Source organism: Theropithecus gelada, chromosome X (genome assembly GCF_003255815.1).
Source record: "Theropithecus gelada isolate Dixy chromosome X, Tgel_1.0, whole genome shotgun sequence".
NCBI classification, from domain to species: domain Eukaryota; kingdom Metazoa; phylum Chordata; class Mammalia; order Primates; family Cercopithecidae; genus Theropithecus; species Theropithecus gelada.
This window is the reverse complement of record NC_037689.1, coordinates 7,398,868-7,404,485: the sequence shown is the minus strand read 5'-3', so window position 1 is coordinate 7,404,485 and position 5,618 is coordinate 7,398,868. Positions and strand designations below refer to the sequence as shown.

General features: G+C 35.2%; 1 pseudogene; it reads right to left on the bottom strand.

Moving 5' to 3' along the window:
- Positions 1-2,980: 2,980 nt before the first annotated feature.
- LOC112616219 lies at positions 2,981-3,735 on the bottom strand (annotated as a pseudogene).
- Positions 3,736-5,618: the final 1,883 nt, after the last annotated feature.

Below are 5,618 nucleotides of genomic sequence, written 5' to 3'. Positions count from 1 at the left end.
TGACCAGTACCGATCGTCCGGCACTCCCCAGTGAGATGAACCCAGTACCTCAGTTGAAAATGCCGAAATCACCGGTCTTCTGTGTCGCTGGCGCTGGGAGTTGAAGACTGGAGCTGCTCCTATTCGGCCATCTTGCTCCGCCCCCCTTCATCTCTTTTTATAGCTTTTGATTTGAAGTCTGTTTTGTCTGACATAAGCATAGTTACTCCTGCTCACTTTTGGTTTCCATTTGCATGGAATATCTTTTTCCATCCCTTCACTTTTAGTATACATGTGTGTTTTCACAGATGAGGTGAGTTTCTTGTAGGCAGTATATAATTGGGTCTTTAAAAAAACCGTTCAGCCAATCTATATCTTTTAAACAGGAAATGTAATCAATTTACATTCAAAGTTGTTATTGATTAGGTGAGGACTTACTCTTTTCATTTTATTGATTTTCCAGTTGCTTTGTATGTACTTTGTTCCTCACTTCTTCTCTTAACTGTTTATTTTTGCAGTCGGGTGGTTTTCTGTAGTGATAAGGTTTGACTTTTTTCTTTTTCTCCTTTGTGTGTTGGCTCCACCAGTGAGTTTTATAGTTTCACATGTTTTCATCCTCATCTTTTCACTTCCAGATGTAAAACTCCTTTGAGCATTTCCGGTAAGTCTGGTTTAGTGGCAATGAATTCCCTTATTTTTTGCTTATTTGTGAAATGTTTTATTTCTGAAGGATATATTTGCTGGGAAAGATTTTATGGGTAAGACTTCAAAAGCACAGGCAAAAAAAAGCAAAAATAGACAACTTGGTTATATCAAACTAAAAAGCTTCTTTACAGTAAAGAAAACAATGAACAGAGTGAAGAGTGGGCAAATGTATTTGCAAACTATTCATCTGACAAGAGATTAATATCCAGACTATACAAGGAACTCAAAAACCTCAACAGGAAAAAACAGATAATCTAATAAAAATGGGCAAATGATATGAACAGAAATTTCTTTTAAAAAAGACATGCAAATGGCCAATAAGTGCAAGAAAAAATTCTCAACGTCACTAATCATCAGGGAAATGCAAATCAAAACCATAATGAGATATTACCCCACCCCAGTTAAAATGGCTAATATCAAAAGGAAAAAAAATAACAAATGCTGGTGAGGATGTGAGGAAAAAGGAACTCTTATACTGTTGATGGGAATGTAAATTACTGTAACTATTGTAGAAAACAGTATGGCAATTCCTCAAAAAGTTAAAAATATAACTACCATATGATCCAGCAATTCTACTACTGGACATTTATCCAGAGGAAAGGAAAGAGATATCTGAATCCCCATGTTTATTGCAGTATTATTCACAATAGTCAAGATATGGAATCAATCTAAGTGTCTGTCAACACGTGAATGGATTACGAGAACGTGGTATATATACACAATGGAATACTATTCAGTCGTAAAAAAGTAAATCCTATCATTCATTGCAATATGGTTAAGCCTAGAGGACATTATGTTAAGTGAAATATCAGGCATAGCTGGGCACAGTGGCTCACACCTGTAATCTCAGCACTTTGGAAGGCCAAGGTGGGTGGATTGCTTGACCCAGGAGTTCAAGACTAGCCTGGGCAACATAATGAGACTCCGTCTCTACAAAAAATTAAGAAATTAGCTGGGTGTAGTGGTGCATGTCTGTAGTCCCAGCTACTTAGAGGGCTGAGGCGGAAGGATTGCTTGAGCCTGGGAGGTAAAGGCTGCAGTGAGCCATGATCATGCCACTGCACTACAGCCTAGGCAACAAAGCAAGAACCTGTCTCAGGAAATAAATAAATAAATAAATAAATAAATAAATAAATAAAAGATAAAGAAAACAAAATATCAAGCACAGAAAGATAAATATTGAATGTTTTTACTCATGTGAGACCTAAAAACGTTGAGCTCATAAAAGTATTAGAAGAGTAGAATTGCGGTTGTTAGAGGTTAGGAAGGGTAGGCAGGAGGAAAGGATAGGGAGAGGTTGATCGATGGATACAAAATTTCAGCTAGATAGGAGGAATACATTCTAGTATTCTATAGCACTATAGAGTGACTGTAGTTAAGAATAATTTTTTAAGTTAAAAAATTAGTACATCTGGGGAATATTTTGCTTCACATAGACTAGATTATTTAATTAAAATTTATTTGTTTATTGATTCTATTACACCTAAAATTATGTATGTATGAAAAGGGATGCTAGAATTTTAGTAAAAACACAAGGACTTATAGTAAAAGCTAATCTTTTATATAACTTTTGGGACCATCTTGAACTCTATTGAAGTGTTATGTCCTTCAATCATTCTAAATTTCATAAAGATTGTCAGTTTTTCTGCCAGGTGTGGTGGCTCAGCCTGTAATCCCAGCACTTTGGGAGGCTGAAGTGGGAGCATTGCTTGAACCCAGGGTTTTAGACCAGCCTGGGCAATATGACAAGACCTCATCTCTACAAAAAATTAAAGAAAAAATTAGCTGGGTATGGTGGCATGTGCCTGTGGTCCAAGCTACTTGGGAGGCTAAGGTGAGAGGGTGGCTTGAACACCAGAGGTTGAGACTGCAGTGGGCAATGTTTGTGCCACTGCACTTCAGCCTGGGTAACAGAGTGAGACCCCATCTCAAAAAAAATAATGTCGGTTTTTCTAGGTCTGTTATATTTATGTAATACGCATTGCATTTTTCTTTTATTTTTTAATTATACAAATAATACAAGCTGATAGATTTTTAAAAGATCTTTCAGTCTTTATGACACACAGGTATAATCTTTCGCCATCATACTCTCCTCTTCAAAGGAGCTACTTTGCCATTTTACTATGTAAGTTCTTCCATAAAGTTCATGCATTTTTGAGCAAGAATCTACTATATTATTTATAAGCAATAAAAAATTCATCCATTACATTTTGAGGCCTCAGCATAATTTTCAATTGCTCAGAAACTCAAAAACTCAAAAACATTTTGATGTTACTTTATTTTATTTACATCTCATTTACTTATCTCTTAGATATAACCTTTTAAAAATGTAGTCAATTCCCAAACTTTTATGTCATTCCTCAAAAGCATCAACCCTCTCAAGACAATGAATATTACATACCGTACTGAACAGCCTTTCAATTTCAGCAAGTAGAACACAAAATGGTGGGCCTACATGTTTAGTTGGATCTTAAGAAAGAACATACATGAGGTTCTGAAACCCTTTACCCAGGTTGGACGACATTATAACTGCGTAGCATTTGTGATCACCTGGATTAATAGCAACTAATGCTCTTCTATCCTAAATCCTGTCAAATTTGCCAATATTTGCTCTAGGAGGATAAAAAATACAGCAACAGTACAATGAAATGTTGCCCCAAAGAACTCTTAAACACTTTGGCTCCAGGAATTTTGGTGATTGGCTCTTCTGAGTAAGAAAGATTCTGCTCTTTAAAAAAACCTCAAAAAAAAAAAAAAATCTCATATCCCAAGTTCAATGATTTCCACACCAAGTACACTGTGTCCCCAGTCTGCAAAATATTTCACCTCAACTGCTTTTCCACACAGAGGAAAAAATACCCTCACTCCACTCTTGCCTTTAGGAAAAGTATCCAAATGCTGCTTTAATAGTTGATGTCCTTGTTTTTGATGAAAACCAATATTTCAGTTCACCCACTTGTCTTGCCATTCTTGCAGAGTTAGTACTTGTTTTTTTTGCACCTCAGTATCTGGGTACTATTCAATATCAAGTGAAGTTCTTGTACCATCCATAGTTTTGTAGACACTTGTCTCACAATCATATATCTTCAATGCCTTTATGGGTTTATTATAAAGGATGCTGCAAAGGATAAAGATGAAGAGATATGTAGAGTGAGGTAGGCATGCCATGCTCCAGGAACCTCCAAATGTTCAGCTACCAGGAAGCTCTCTGATATGTTTAGGCTATGTCTCCATCCAAATCTCATCTCGAATTGTAGTTCCCATAATCCTCATGTGTGGTGAGAGAGACTCAGTGGGAGGTAATTGAATCATGGGGCGGTTAACCCCATCCTGTTCTTGTGATAGTGAATGAGTTTTCACAAGATCTGATGGTTTTATAAGGGACTTTTCACCCTTTGCTCAGCACTTCTCTCTCCTGCCACCCTGTGAAGAAGGATGTGTTTCCACCATGATTGTAAGTTTCCTGAGGCCTCCCCAGCCATGCAGAACTGTAAGTCAATTAAACCTCTTTTCTTTATAAATTACCCAGTCTCGGGTATTTCTTCATAGCAGCGTGAGAACAAACTAACACACTTTCCAACAATAATTTATTGTATATTTTTAAATAGAAACAAAGATTTTGGATGTTCCCAACACAAAGAAATTGTAAATGTTTGAGGTGATATACATTCTAATTACCCCAATTTGGTCATTACACATTGTATACATTTATTGAAATAACACTTCATGCTCCATAAATATGTATGATTATTATGTGTCAATTAAAAACAAAATTTCAAAAAAATTGTTTGACTATGTATGCAGGGGATTATTTCTGGACTGTCTATTCTATTCCATTGGTCTGTGTGTCTGCCTTCATGCCAGTACCAACATTATTGATTACTGTAGCTTTGTAGTAACTTTTGAAATTGAGAATTTTGATTCCTCCAACTTTGTTCTTCCTTTTCAAGATTATATTGGTGATTTAGAATCCCTTGAAATTTTATGTACATTTTATGGTTCTACTACTCCATTTCTACACAAAAGGCCACTGGAATTTGATAAGGATTAAACTAAATCTGTACATCACTTTAGATAGCATTGATATTTTGTGAATAATGTCTTTCAATACATGAAAACATATTTTTTTTCAATTTTTAAAGGCTTTCTTTAATGTCTTTCAGCAATGTTCTATAGTTTTCAGTGTGCAAGTCTTTCACAACCTTGGGTAAATTTATTCCCAGGTATTCTTTGTATGTCACTGCAAATGTCATAGGTTTCTTTACTTTTTGTTTTGTTCATTGCTGGTATATAGAAACAACTGAATTTTAGACTAGTATATAATTTTGCTGAATTCATTTATTAGCTCTAGTAGCTTTTTTTGTGGATTATATGTGATTGTCTACATATAGGATTATGGCACCTGCAAATAGAGATAGTTTTACTTCTTCCTCTCTACTTTGAATGCGTTTTATTTCATTTTTTGCCTAATTGCCCCAGTTAGAACTTTCAGTACAATGTTGAATATCAGTGATAAAAGCTTGTCTTGTTCCTGATCTGGGGGAAAGGTTTTAGTGTTTTGAAACTGAGCATGGCGATAGCTATAGTTTTTTAAATAAATGCCTTTTAACATGTTGAAGAAGCTACCTTTTACACTTACAATTTTTCTTTTCTGATTTTGTCATGAAAGGGTGTTGGATCTTGTCACATGTCTTTTAAACATCAATTTGGATGGTTGTAATTTTTCCTTTCTTCATTCTATTAACGTGGTGTATCACACTGATTAATAGTAATATGTTAAAACACCCTTACATTCTTTGAATAAATTCACTTGTTCACGGTTTATAATCCTTTCAATATGCTGTTGGATTCAGTTTGTATGTATTAAGTATTTTTGCACTTGTATTCATAGGGGATATTGGTGTGTAGTTTTCTTGTTGAAGACTTTATCTGGT